At 49.1% G+C, this 15,385-nt stretch overlaps 1 long non-coding RNA gene across 1 annotated transcript in view; it reads left to right on the top strand.

Annotated features, from left to right (window-relative positions):
* The window catches only part of LOC144689190 (uncharacterized), a 73,389-nt gene extending 60,392 nt beyond the window's left edge, over window positions 1-12,997 (top strand). Inside the window, exon 3 of the long non-coding RNA XR_013578591.1 lies at window positions 12,926-12,997. This is a non-coding gene — a long non-coding RNA (uncharacterized LOC144689190). The remainder of the gene's footprint in view (window positions 1-12,925) is intronic.
* Window positions 12,998-15,385: the final 2,388 nt, after the last annotated feature.

The raw sequence follows: 15,385 nt of genomic DNA, 5'->3' as shown, positions 1-15,385 counted from the left end.
AATAGCCTCCACTTGCCTGGGTGAGTGCAGCTCCAACAACACTCAAGAAGCTTGACACCATCCAGGGCAAAGCAACTCGCTTTTTGGCACCACATCCACAAACATTCACTCCCTTCACCACAGACGCACAGTGGCAACAATGTGTACCATCTACAAGATGCATTGCAGGAACTCACCAAGGTTCCTTAGGCGGCACCTCCCAAATCCACAACCACTACCACCTAGAAGAGCAAGGGCAGCAGACAGATGGGAACACCACCACCTGGAAGTTCCCCTCCAAGTCACTCACCATCCTGACTTGGAAATATATTGCCATTCCTTCACTGTTGCTGGGTCAAAACCCTGGAACTCCCTTCCTAACAGCACTGTGGGTGTACCTACACCACAGGGACTGCAGCAGTTCAAGAAGGCAGCTCACCACCACCTTCTCAAGGGCAATTAAGAATGGGCAATAATTGCTGGCTTAGCCAGCGATGCCCGCATCCCATGAATGAGTTTTTTTTTTTAAAACCCGTGCTGACTGAGGAAAAGAGTATTTGAGGAGCAGGATCTTAAACCCAAGACTGAGGTTATGGTTTACCGGGCAGCAGTGATCCCTGTTCTCCTATATGTGTCAGACACTTGGAGACGTCACTATCCTGCTGCCAGGGTTTACAGGCGGCGATGCAGCTACCTTAATATGGCTGAGGTGCAATGCTGAAGAACCCTCCACGTCTCAAGGGAGACCATGACCTCCATTTGTCAGATGATTGGGCCTGAGATTGGCTACAACGGTGTGGGTGGACACCCCATGCCAGCGGCTCTGAAAGTCACAGTGGCCCTCAACCTCTATGCCTCCGGCCCTTTCCAGGGGTCAGCGGGGGATCTGTGTGGAGTCTCCTGATCAGCTGTACACAGTTGCGTGATGCTGGTGACAGAAGCTCTGTTCAGGCAGGTACTGACCTTTATTCTTTACCATACGGACGAGGCCAGCCAGGCTAAGTGAGCCAGAGGCTTTGCAGCGATTGCTGGGTTCCTCTGCATCCAGGATGCTTTTGACTGCACATATGTGGTCATCAAGACTTCAGCGGGTCACCCGGGTGCCTTCGTCAATTGGAAGGGCTTCCACTCCATGAACGTGCAAATAGTGTGTGATCACAGGATGCTGATTCTGCAAGTTTGTGCAAGGTACCCAGGCAGCTCCCACGACGCTTACATCCTGAGAGACTCCCAGGTGCCGAGGCTCTTCAGCGCTCCAGCCTGATTGGTTGGATGGCTTCTGGATGATAAGGGCTATCCATTGAAAAGGTGGCTTATAGAACCATAGAACACTACAGCACAGAAAACAAGCCATTCGGCCCTTCTAGTCTGTGCCGAAATATTATTCCACTAGTCCCATTGACCTGTACCTAGTCCATAACCCTCCAGACCTCTTCCATCCATGTATCTATCTAATTTTTTCTTAAAACTTAAGAGTGAGCCCGCATTTACCACGTCAGATGGTAGCTCGTTCCACACTCTCAACACTCTCTGAGTGAAGAAGTTCCCCCTAATGTTCCCCCTAAACCTTTCCCCTTTCACCCTAAAGCCATGTCCTCTCGTATTTATTTCTCCTAATCTAAGTGGAAAGAGCCTACTCGCATCTACTCTGTCTATACCCCTCACAATTTTGTAAACTTCTATCAAATCTCCCCTCATTCTTCTACGCTCCAAGGAATAAAGTCCTAACCTGTTTAATCTTTCCCTGTAACTCAACTCCTTAAGACCCGGCAACATCCTAGTAAATCTTCTCTGCACTCTCTCAATCTTACTGATATCCTTCCTGTAGTTAGGCGACCAGAACTGCACACAATACTCCAAAGTTGGCCTCACCAATGTCTTATACAACCTCACCATAACATCCCAACTCCTATATTCAATACTTTGATTTATGAAGGCCAGTATGCCAAAAGCTTTCTTTACAACCTTGTCTACCTGTGACGCCACTTTCAGGGAATTATGTATCTGAACTCCCAGATCCCTTTGTTCATCCGCACTCCTCAGTGCCCTACCATTTACTGTGTATGTCCTACCTTGGTTTGACCTTCCAAAATGTAACACCTCACACTTTTCCGCATTAAATTCCATCTGCCATTTTCTGGCCCATTTTTCCAATTGGTCCAGATCTCTCTGCAAGCTTTGAAAGCCTTCCTCGCTGTCCACAACGCCTCCAATCTTAGTGTCATCAGCAAACTTGCTGATCCAATTCACCACATTATCATCCAAATCATTGATATAGACAACAAACAACAATGGTCCCAGTACAGATCCCTGAGGCACACCACTAGTCACAGACCTCCAGTCTGAGAAGCAATCATCCACTACCACTATCTGACTTCTCCCACACAGCCAATTTTGAATCCAGTTTACAACCTCTCCATGGATACCAAGTGTCTGAACCTTCTGAACTAACCTCCCATGTGGGACCTTGTCAAAGGCCTTACTAAAGTCCATGTAGACAACATCCACAGCCTTTCCTTCATCTACTTTCTTGGTAACCTCCTCAAAAAACTCTACAAGGTTCGTTAAACACGACCTACCACGCACAAAGCCATGCTGACTATCCTTAATCAGCCCTTGGCTGTCCAAATAATTATATATCCGATCTCTCAGAAATGTTGCCTCTCCACCACCCAAGAACAGAGGCAGAGCAGCGTTACAATAGGAGTCATGCCTCCACAAGTGCTGTGGTAGAGAGGACCATAGGTCGTCTCAAGATGTGCTTCCGATGCCTGGACATTCAGGGGGTGCACTCCAACACCCCCCAGAGTGGGTGTCACTGATAGCGGTTGCATGCTGCGCTCTCCACAATCTGGAACTCTCAAGGAGGGACTCAATGGAGGAAGAAGATCTTGACACAGCTGCACAGACAACAGAGGATGAATCCAGTGGTGAGTCCAAAGAGGAGCTTGGTGAGAAGATTGCTGAGGCATGGAGTCAGACCTCTGTAACCTCCATGGATGCAGGGACACCAGGGACGCCTTGATCCAACACTCCTTCAGCTAGGCTGCCAAAGATCTGCTTCCACCTCATGCCAGGGCTGCTGCCTCCATCCTGGACATATGAAATGGCCCTTTCATTTTCACCCAAAGTCCACTCAATTCCTGTGCAATGAAGTATCCAACCACTCATGCATTACATGCCGGCATGCCCTGCACCAGAAAGAAAAATGGTGAAGCATACTCAAACTTAATATTATTGTCACATTGAATGCATAATGAAATTACCATTATTGGTATTGGTGTCCACACCAGCAGACGTATAAACCAAACATAAATGAACAGAAAATCCCCCTCTTGTGCTCATGGTGCCTTTAACTTACATTTCCAAGTGCATGTCTTGGTGCCCCCACCCCCTTCGCTGGCACCAGCATTGGAGACAGCCTGCTGACTCTGCTGTCTTGTTGGCCTTGATGACCTTGGCGGTCGTCATCTGGCCAGTGGAGACTGTGCTGGCCCCGCCTGGGAGGGAGTGGACAGTGCCATGGCTGGCATCTCCCCAGTCATCGCAGGCTCATCAGATGTGATGGCCACGGGCAGAGGGGCGGAGGAGCTGCTGCCATCATCCAGAGAGCCCTGAGAGGAGCCCGCAGAGATGACAAACAGCTTGTGCAGCAATGTGAGGTCACTCTGGATTCCCCTGCTCCCCATTGATGGACGGGCACCTAGCTGGGATACTGGGTGCCTCATCCATCTCCCACACTGGCGCGGACCACCTGAGATCAGTGCCTTTGTGAGGGCTTGCAGGTCCGAGCGCAGCCCCAGGAATCCCTGATTCTGTTCCTGGAGCTGCCTCTCCATGAGAGTCGCCACTCTCTCAATGGAAGAGGCAGTGTGCTCGGCCATGAGGGTCAGCACAGTGCTCATGCTCTGCTTGGACTCCTCCACAATGGAGACCATGCCACGCAGACCCTCATGGATCTCCACCAGATCCTCCCGCACATCCCGCTGGATATCCAGCGTTTGCCATCTAATGGGCGACTCCATAGGCTCATCATCTGCCTTCGACTGAGCATTGTCCTTATCCCCAGTAGTCCTCCAACTGCTGGCGCCCTGGGCACTCTCTGCCTCGGCCTGCACCTCAAGCAAGTGTGGAATGCCCTCACCAATGAGCACCAACATTCTAGCCGCCGATCTAATGCCCACCGAGGTGCTGGTACTTGTGTTGGTACCTGTTTCAGAGAGCGGGTGTGACGCAGATGCAAAGGAAGCCCGGTGGTCCTCCGGTTTCAGGAGTGACCCTTCGGGGCCCACAGGGCGAGTGCACGCTGGCGAATACTAAAAGGGAGAACAAGGACATGTCATTAATTAAAGTCAGCACACTGTCACTGTGCACACAGGCACCCTGGTGAGACAATGGAAATGTGCATCATGGTGCCCTCGTCTTTCAATGATCAATGGGGACTCCAGGTTTGAGGCTCCCATTAATGAAGAGGCTACACCAGAATGGTTGTACATTCCGAAACTCTTACCTCTGTGCATTGTGCTCTTACCTTCGTCTGACACCCCCGCCTCTCCACGACCAGTTGCATGTAGAGTGTGCAGGCCCAAGGGCATCCTGCTCAAACCTGGTCAGCAGCAGACGGCTGGGTGGGCCTCTGTCTGTACGTGACCTCTCCAATTGGTTAGGGCTTGCCTTCTCCTGAAAGGACAGAAGAGCGTTGATTGGTCCACTCTGTACCTGCAGCGCCTTTGCAGTCTGGCCAACCCCAGCTGAGAAACACCTCACAGGGTACATCTAAGTCACAACCCTCGAGCTGCAAGGCACTCAGTCCAAGCAGCCAGGGCTCACCCCCTTGGCCAGCTCTAGCATCATTGACAGTTGACATTCAGACTCTAGTACCCCTGACGTCCATGGGGGGCAGCCACACCTTAGCACTTCTGCACACTGTCTCATGCCAATACGGTACTCACCCTTCCTGAACGCAGCAGGTCATTGAACCTCTTCTGGCACTGCACCAATGTGCGCCGCACCACGTCATGGTTGCTGATCAGCACTGTCACCTCCTCCCATGCCCTCTTTGTGAGGTGCAGTGGCCTCCTCCTCCCATCTCTGTGGGCAAGGGCCCTCCTGGAGTCACCTCCTTCAGGAGGACCGTGAGGCACTCATCTGAGATGTGGGGGGCCGAGTGCCCACCCGACCTGTCTTCCCGCCTGGCTTCTCCAGTTGCGCTCGACTCACTTTGCTAATGCAGAACAGACTTTCTTCCGTTGCAGACTTCCAGGGGTTGCCTGGGCCACTTTTAAACTGGCCGCTGGGTCACGTTTAGACCCGGCGACCGGCAGGCCCCCGCCCCCACACGGCCCTTCCCAACCAATGGGGAGCCACGTCTCCCACTGGACGGACCTTAATTGACCCGCCAGCGTGAAATCACGGCCGGGCGCCGATCGCGGGTGGTGGCCTGTTTCCTGGCCAATCCTAGGCCCGCCAACTAAGCCTGCCCACCAAACTCAAAATCCTGCCCTATGTGTTCGGGAAACTAATTGGATTCTTTTTTCCAACACTAATCCACACACTAATCTGACTCATAATGCACAGCCTAAGAATGTGCCAAGGTTGCAATGTAATGATAAATTCTTCAGTGCCACAATGTACTCACTGACTGTTTCACTACTTTTCTGATTTCTGGTTCCAAACTTGCAACTTCCCACTGTCTCTAGTGGCTTAGGGTTGTAATGTTCCCCCATCTTGATGATGATTATTTTGAATGACACATCATTTGCCTTGCTGGGGGCAAGATTATTTGGTAGCATGCTATACACTTCTGGATCAAGTTAGCAAAATTGTTTTCTTGCACTCAAGGATTGAATTATTCTGAGACTTGGCCTCTTCACTTCCACCTTCACGTGCCAAATGTTATTAGCTCTAAAAAACATGTCCATTCTTTCACATTACAAGCTGGATAGTTCTTGAGCTCTCTTATATGTTCCTAGCCCTCCAATGTCTCCCCTGGGCTGAGCCAAGTTGACCCTTTTGCAAATTCAACAGTGATACAGTAGATTTTAACCAAGTGCACATTAGGACCCTGCAGCACAGCACATTCAACTGAGGAGACAGCAGTTCCAGACTCTGGTACTTACACTTTCATCACTATCTGCACATGGTGTGCAAGCTTTGCAGCAATTCTTCTTCACAGTCTTGGAAAGTTCTTGTCGGCAAAAAGCTTTATCCTTCCTTTTCTTATTTTTAACCTCCTCTTCTTCTGTCTGCTGAAGGTTTCTGTTACTGTTTTGGTGACTTCTCTCTGCTCTGATCCAAGCCAGGTTCTTTTGGAGGCTCGAGAGCACTGGTGCAAATGTCCGACTTCAGCTGCAGTGCAGCTTTAGCCTGGCACCAATTGCTCCTGCTCTTTTGCTTCAAGATGGAGCAGACCATTTCCTGGGCATGTGCAAAAAAGCTTCTCCTGGCCTAATCCAGGTTTCCAGGCTGTCAGGTCGATCCCCGACACAATGGCCTTGGCACATCTATCTTCACTTGACTGATTCTAGGGATGAGGGCCTTATCTTATGAAGAAAGGTTGAACAAGTTTGGCCTATACCCTTTGGAGTTTAGAAAAATGAGAGGTGATCTTACTAAAATATATAAGATCCTGTGGGACTCGATAGAGTGGATACCAGGAGGATGTTTCCACGTGTGGGGGAGGCTAGAACTAGGGGACACAGGCCAGGAATTTCCAGCCCCTCGGTGGCAGGATCTGCCACGGGAGATTCGGCAACCCAGCATAAAGCCCACTGACTTTCAGCGGAACCGGATGATCCCAGAGGAAACATGTTTCCCCCAAATTTAGCTACGCCTCTCTTGGATGCCTACTGGATGCCGTGGAGTCCCGCCGTGAAGTCCTCTACCCCCGACCTGGGCGAGGACCAGCAAGCAAAGTTACCAATCCAGCATGGGAGGTGGTGGCAGTGGTGGTCAGCACCAACGCCCTGTAAAAGAGGGCAGCCACCCAGTGCCAAAAGAGGATGAATGACCTCATCTGTTCCGCCAGGGTAAGTCAATCTTCTCAACACTCTCAACTTAAACTCACAAGCTCATCACATAACCACAGGGATCTCACTCACTGCCAATTCAAGGACGTCACCATTCAATCTCTCAAACATACCTTCATTTGCCCAGCCAATTGTGTCCTCATCCCATCCATGGCACCACTCACCACCCACGCATGGCAGGCATCCTTATTATTTGGCCTGGCAGGCATCCTGCTTACACGCTCTCCGTCTGTATTCATGCAGGACAATTGGCATACAACAAGGGGGATTTGTTGCAGACTGATGGAGGAATGCTTGACATCAAGGTCCTCACGGACTTTGAAAATAGAGTCACCCAGCTGGCCAGCAACAACCTGGACTATTCTTGTGCTGACGGTGAGGTCGGTGGTGCTCAATCAAGTGAGGATCCAGTAGCGTAACATCCATCAGACAACCATGTTGTAAGTCAGTTCCCCTGTTCCACAGTCCTCTGCCATGCACTAATTATCTCTCCTTGCTTTCACAGGCACATCTGGGAAAGAGCCGAGGGTATCCACGACCCAGGTCGTCAGCTCAGCCCAAAGGCACCTCGGAAGAAGAATCTGATGACACCTTAATTGAAGGCCCATCACAGCGCTCACCCACACCCTCCACCAGTGCAGAGACACACACCTCGGTGGGACCTAGTTCTAGAGCAGCCTCAAGGTTACAATCAGATGAGCACATCTCACTGTCTGATCCATAGCAGGTAGGGGCATTGACTTCCCAAGTTTCGGCACTCGGAGGTCTGCTGGAGGCCAGAAACCTGCTCAGAAGTGTGAGGTGACTCGTTTTGGCAGAGAAGATATGGTGAGACAGCATAAAATAAAGGGGGAGCCTCTAAGGAGGTGCAGGAACAGAGGGACCTCAGTGTGTACATACATAGGTCATTGAAGATGGCAGGGCATGTTGAGAGAGCAGTTAATAAAGTTTTATTAATAGGGGCATTGAGTACAAGAGTAAGGAGATCATGTTGAACTTGTATAAGACACTAATTAGGCCTTATCTGGAGTACTGCATCCAGTTCTAATGCCATACTTGAGGAAGGATGTGAAGGCATTGGAGAGAGTACAGAGGAGATTCACAAGAATGAGTCCAGGGATAAAGAACTGTAGCTATGAGGATAGATTGGAAAGGTTAGGACTGTTTTCCTTGGAGAAAAGAAAGCTGAGAGGAGACCTGATAGAGGAATTCAAGATCCCGAGGGGTATGGACAGGGTAAATATTGAGAAACTGTTCCCACTCAAGAGAACATCTCAAGAACCAGAGGGCACAGGTTCAAAATAACTGGCAAAAGAAGTAAATGTGATGTGAGGAAAAATTTTTGACACAGAGGGTGGTTGGAGTCTGGAACAAACTTACTGAAAGGGTGGTGGATGCAGGTTCGGTCGAGATATTCAAAAGGGAATTGGGTTGCTACCTAAAAAGAGAGAATGTGCAAGATTATGGGGATAAGGCAGGGGAGTGGGAATAGGTAGAATGCTCCTTCAGAGAGCCAGTGCAGATTCGATGGGTGGAATGGCCTCCTGCACTGTAAGGGTACTGTGATACAGTGATGCTGAGTCCAAGTCAAACGAGGGGCCTCTGAACTTGATCATACCTCAGTTGCTGGAGCTGTAAAAGCAAGCTCGGGAACATCAGGAAGGGATATCCACTGCTCTACTCAGATTGCAAGGCAGCACAGAGGAGTCAGTCTGCCTTCAGTCTGAGGTGATAGTGTTGGCATGCCAACGCACTAACATCAACACTGGTAGGATGGCGGCTACCATGCAGTTCTTGGTCCAGGACAGCGTTCCTGCACTGCTGCGCAGGCTGAACTCCATCGCGGACACCATAGCTGGCCTCTAACAGTGTTAACGCAAAAGGTGTGCGGGGCAGCTCGATCTCACTCCAGCTACCCCTTCTCCTCAAGGAGTCAGCCAGTGGCCCTCGGCCACCCATAGGGAAGAGGGTCAGGAGGTGCACACCCCTGGGCCATCCGCCCAGGTGACTCCTGGAGTGTCGGGCCCATCCGGGGGATCCCCTCTTCCCGTGAAACCAGTAGCTCCAGGTCCACAGACTAAGGAGGGTGCCACTGCCACACAGCAGGACCAGGAAAGCAGGTAGGAACCCTCCAGGTCTCAGCCCTCTATAGGTCACCTGTCAAGGTCATCACAGACAGGGCATAGCAGTCAGCAGGCCGCCTCCACCTCCGCTGTGGATGCTAGGGGAGCACCAAGGCATAGCGGCAGGGTTCGGAAGGTTAAGAAGATTTAGTTGCGCATGGGTGTTAATCACTTGTACTTAATGTTCACTATTGTAAATAAACTCCAAAGAACGTCTCCTTGCCAATGGCTCCTTGTTATGATGAGCAGTGTTCATGCCACTCAGATGTGAAACCTTGGTTCCTGCACAAAATAAAGTCAGGTGTCTCAGTCTAGGGCCTCTTCCCTGTGCAGTGTAACCTTCAGACCAAAGTGATGGTCCGTCTTCATACTCACTGAACTCATTACTGATGCCTGCACCTCAATGGTGCTTGTCATTGCTGCCAGAATGTCATGGGCAGACATCACAGAGTTCCGTCATTCTCTCTGTGTGCTCTCAGCACCTTTGAGGTGGGGCTGCCTCCCCATCTCTTCGGTATCTGTGACCAGTGACATTGTGCTCCTGAAAGGGACAGATGGTGAAAGCTGACAAAGGGTCAGGTGCATTTAAAGTTTCACAGCTGCATCTCCATGATATGACCCTGATCACAGAGCACAAGCGAGCTGCCCTCAGCCAGACAGGAATCAGACATTCACAGAGGCAATGTGAACATCTATGGAGTGTTCTCACTGCATATCGTCATCATCCTCTTAGAATCGAGCAACTATTAAGGCCTCTGCTGCGTCTCCATGACATGAGGCTGAGCACTGAGGTATGTGCGCTGCCATCAGCCACAAAGGAGTCAAATGTGAACAGATGCAAGGTGAGGATGTCGGGACTGTCCTCACTGCATCTCATCATCGTCCTCCACGAATCTTGCGGCTATGAGGGCCTCCCGAGCACCTGCCTCATCTGGCTAGTGTGTTGGCCTCATTGGCGGCATCTTCGCCTTCGAGGGCCTCATCACCCTCATCCCTTTCGACATCCCCGTCATCGGAGGATACATGCAGCTCCTCCATCTCCTCCTCAGCCAGCTCCTCCCTGCTTTGCAGTGCCAGGCTGTGTAATGCACAGCAAGTGATGATGATGCGCGACACCCTCTGGGGACTGTATTGCAGTGCTCCACCGGACCTGTTGAGGCACTGGACCCTCATTTTCAAAATGCCTTATCATTTGCTCCACCAAAGTTCAGGTCGTGGCATGAGCCTTTTCATATCATCACTCTGCTGCAGTCTGAGGCCGCTACAAAGGCATCGTCAGCCACGTCCTCTGTGAGTAGCCCTTGTCCCCGAGGAGCCAACCCCACAGCCTCTCTGGTCCTGGAAGATGTCAGGGATCTGAAACCTGCTAAGGATGTAGGAGTCGTGGACGGTCCCTTGGAATTATGCGCAGACCTGGAGGATGTGTTTGTCGTGGTCACACACCAGCTGAACATTCAGCGAGTGGAAGCCCTTGTGGTTGATGTGGTTGACTGCTTGTTGCCTTGGGGATCTAAGCGCCACTTGAGTGCAGTCAATGGCACCCTGCACCTGTGAAAAACCTAAGAACTGCACAAATCCCACTGCTCTTGCTTCCTGGCTTCCCTGATCCCAGGCAAAATGATAAAACGCCCGTGCCTTCACGAAGATGCCATTTGTGACCTCTTGGATACACTTATGCGTGGAGGCTTGCAAGATCCTGCACAGGTCACCTGTGGAGCCCTGGAAGGAGCCACTGGCATAAAAATTGAGCGCCGTGGTCACTTTCATGGCCACTGGCAGTGGATGCCCTCCATGTTCCAGTGGCGCCAAATCCTGCAGCAAGTGGCAGATGTGACCGACCAGGTCCCTCAACATGCTCAGTCTTCAGTGACACTGGTTCTCAGTCATCTGCAGGAATAGCAGGGGCTGTCTTTAAACCCTGGGCCTAGCAAGGTACCTACGAGCAATGGCTCGCTGTGGATCTTCAGCTGCATGTGCAGCAGGCCCTGACGCCCCTTCATCTTGAGGGAAGTTCTCCTCCCTTTGTTGAGCCAGACGCCTCCGCCGCTCTCTTCTTCTTCTTCTCTGCTCTCTATAAGCCATGAGGCATACCATTAAATCACCAGGCTCCATAATCCTGATGTTCTCCTTCTGCAGGATCAAAGAGAGAGACGCATAGATTAGCGTGGGTGTACTAAGAACCTCTCTTAGTTAAGTCTGAAGGCCCCTTCACACTAGCAGGAGAGTGCTGGCCATCACTTGGATGGCCAGTGTGTAGTGCGCTTCATGATTGCATGAAACCCCACCCACCTCCGCCCCACTCCACCTGACCGATTGGCGGCAGCTGGACTGCATGCTGTGCTCTCAGCTCAGGCACAGGCATTCTTGTCACCCGTACTGCAAGGCTGCGCCGTTAGCTTGAACCATAATGGATACTGGTCCAAACCTTAATAAAGACATTGCAAGGGGCTGTGAGCGCCTCCACCAGTGACTGTGCCATGGCCACCTTTCACAAGGGGATTGTACAACTTGTCCAGTTGGCTAATTGTTCTGCTGCCCCCGAAAATGCACATTAATTTGCAATCTGCGCCCGAGGGATGAAATGTTCTGGAGAATTTGGTGGCACTTTCATGCTTTTGTGCTGCTTGAGTGGACAGAAAAGCTTCAGAGGCCCGACTCCAAGCCTGTCAATGGAGCTGCTGCTGAACGGTCTCAGCTGCAGAAAAATGCTAGTTTTTGACAATTGTTGGCTCCTTCCCTCAACCCCTCTCCTTTCATCCTCGCCGACATGTGCTTGAGTATTTTCTTCAGCCTGTCTATTCTGCATTGCCCCCCCACTCCCTCTGGGTGAAAGGGCATGGAAGCACTGTGAGTTGGCATGAAGGATATGAGGAGGCCAATGGGTTGGGTGAGTGTCATTTTTTGGCATGTAAGGTATAAGGGGCCATTGGGGTGGGTTAGGGGTGTATGGGATGGCATGGAGGGAATGAGGAGCCATTGGGTTGGGTGGGGGCCAAGGGTTGGCATGAGTTGTCAGGGATGGGGAGTTGGTGGGGTTGTGAGGGGATGTAAGGGGAAAGGTTTAGAGGGCCTAATATTTAACAAAACAACTGGGATGAAATCTCAGGCGTCCAAGGCGGGCCTTTTAATCGTCTCAACACCTAGCAGTCCATGTATGCATCTCCAATCACCCCTCAGGCGCAGACTGCAAATTAATATGCATTTTCGGGGGCAGCAGAACAATTAGCCAACTGGGCAAGTTGTACAATCCCATTGCAAAAGGTGGCCATGGCACAGTCACTGGTGGAGGCGCTCACAGCCCCTTGCAATGTCTTTATAAAGGTTTGGACCAGTATCCATTATGGTTCAAGCTAACAGCACAGCCTTGCAGTACGGGTGACGAGAATGCCTGTGCCTGAGCAGCACAGCATGCAGCCCAATGGCCGAAGCTGCCGCCAATTGATCAGGTGGAGAGGGGCGGCGGTGGGAGGGGTTTCATACAGTCATGAAGCGCACTACACACTGGCCACCCAAGTGGTGGCCGGCACTCTCCTGCATGCGTGAAGGGGCCTTCAGACTTAACCAAGAGAGGTTCTTAGTGTCTGTGGGTGGTGGGCCTGATTCTATCCCCCACACACCTCCTTTCCCCACCCTGCCACCCCCAACCCCCACCACCCACCCCCAACCAAGAATGAAATTGTGCTGTTTAGGAAACTTTCTCCTAAGCCAGGTGCGTTGGGCTGGGAAATTTCCCAACTTGAACTACCCACCTCCAAGATGAAAACGCAGCTGTTAACTCTGTTTGTCTCTCTATAGATGCCGCAAGACGAGCTGAGTATTTTGAACTTGTACATGTTTTTACCTCTTGGATTGTCCATCTATCTCCAGGAATTATGGTTTAATTTTGAGGACTTTTCTGCAATTAACCAAGAGAAAAATCGTAAGGGTAATAAAACACTGCAACTTATTTCATTTTCCTTGAACGCTACTTAATTATTATTTGTATAAGATATTGGAGATGAGGATGAAAGGTTGACTGGGCAGGGAAGTTGGAGGCAGGAGGATCATGTGTTGAAAGCACCAGGAAAACATCCAACAAGAGTTGACAACGCTAATTGAGATGCAGATTTACCACCTTGAGTCAGTGGAGGAGTCTTAGCCTCGTGCTTTGCTTGTAATGACCTAGCCAAAATTAGAAAGGTTACATCTAAAGGACACTTGACTTGAGTATGAATGTCAGTCAGGGGCATGCATCAAAGATAGGCCTCAGTTCATGATGCATTAATCAGTTGTACCACTGGGTCAATTTATTTTTAAATCTGAGTTATAAATGTTCTCATTTGTTTGTTTTATGACTGACAATGAAAAATGTATAAACCTTGGATAGTCAATCTGCCTGATAAAAGAGAAAAAAGTCAGATGTTAATGGATAATGATGGATTTTAAGGGTCACCGTGACTGTAAAATGGATTCTTGATGGATTTGAAGGTATCCATATTTTTGTAACATGGATGTTTTAATGCAGGGAGAAGAAAACAAAAATGAACCTGTGTAGAATCCAACTAATTTAAATTGGTTCAGTCTTTAATGGGGAATTTGAACTTTAAATTTAAAGGACACTTGCAATTAAATAGAATAACTATTGTCACATATGCTTTCTTCGATGAAGGATAAAAGATCAAAGGGCATCACTTGAGCTTTTAAGAACCAGGTAATTTATCTGTAATTTCTAACACAAGCAGGTTTATGATAAAACTATTTCTATGTGACCTTTAAATATCACCACATAACCAACTGCAGTTGAGTTGTCCATAACAAAAATTGTTGATATTGGACAATAAGCTCCAACAATGGTTCAGTTAGTGATGAGTATCTGAACCGTACATACAACATTATTCCAAATTTAATCCGTGGTTTGTGCTAACATAGATAACGTGAGCAGAGCAACAATTGGGGGAGGTGAGAGTGACTCCCCTTGACATCAAGGCAGCACTTGACTAAGTGTGAAATGTCTGGTCAGTGTGGATTGAGGGTTAAATGCCCAGCCTTGTAAGGGGATGTTTTTAATCATTTGCAAAGGAGTAGACCTGCATTCTATTGAGGGGGGGATTTAGGCTTGCCTCACACATAGCTGAACCGGGGCAATGAAGGAGACATCTTTACTGAACGGGATTGGTTGTATCTCCACTTTAGAAAGGAGCTGTGCTTTTTCTTCTTCAGGAAGGTATAGAGGTCGATTGCTTCGGGATCTCATATTGGAATTCTGAGTTTTTAGTGGGTTTAGGGATTGCTGTCTTCATGGTGTTCAGTGGTGGGGGTGGGAGTTAAGCATGTCCGTCAGGGTGGTAATTAGGGGATGAGTGCTCTGTAATCATAGGATTTTGGAATTCATGTCTTTATTTTGATGCCACTCAATATTTTAAAAATTACTTCCATTAAAATCAAATTCTACGTGAATTTGTAGGAGCGGCAATGGCTGCTGATATTATATCAAAATAATGCCTCAGTGGTCCACGAGAATATTTTTCTCATATAGGTTGTCAAGCTTTCTTCTCTTTTCTTTCTTGAAGGTATTGAATCCTTGAGGGGCATAATTCTATAGATTGGGTCACTTTCTGGTACCTCACCCAATAAAAACAGCTTCTGTTTATATAGCGCCTTTAGCACAGTAAAGCATTCCAAGGTGCTACACAGCAGCATTATGAAACAAAATTGCCAATTAGCCACATAAGGCAATATGAGAGTCAATGACCAAAATCTTGGTCAAATAAATGGGTTTAAGAAGTACCTTCAAAGGGGAAGGAGAGGGAGAGAGGCTTAAGGAGAGAGTATTCCAGAGCTTCAGTGGAGTATCCTATGTTCTATATTGACTGATCACTTTTTCATTTGCTGTGTGAATCTTGATAGTATTTGAAGTCTATTTGACTAAGGGGAGTATCACAGCCAAGTGTCAACATGAGTACTTCCGGAAGCAATCTCTATTCATCAATCAAAGCAGGGAACACTGAGTGAGTTCCTCCTTTCTAAAACAGTGGGGCTGTGACCACAGTAGCACTCCACTGCTATCCCAGCTGAGATTAGCACAGAAATGAACAGGGACTTATATGGTTTGAATATTCACTGAGGCATCTGAACAGCTGAGGAGAATAATTTGAAGGCTTACATCAATCCATAAAATTGCATGGTTTTGGAAATATATTTTAAAAATTGAGATCTCGCTTTGTTCTTTGGAAGAGCGTGCTCTGAACAAGTTGATAGCATCGTAAGCTTTTAATA

Source organism: Cetorhinus maximus, chromosome 13 (assembly GCF_964194155.1).
Source record: "Cetorhinus maximus chromosome 13, sCetMax3.hap1.1, whole genome shotgun sequence".
In the NCBI taxonomy this organism is placed as follows: domain Eukaryota; kingdom Metazoa; phylum Chordata; class Chondrichthyes; order Lamniformes; family Cetorhinidae; genus Cetorhinus; species Cetorhinus maximus.
The sequence above is the reverse complement of the archived record's forward strand: the minus strand, read 5'-3'. Positions and strand labels throughout refer to the sequence as shown.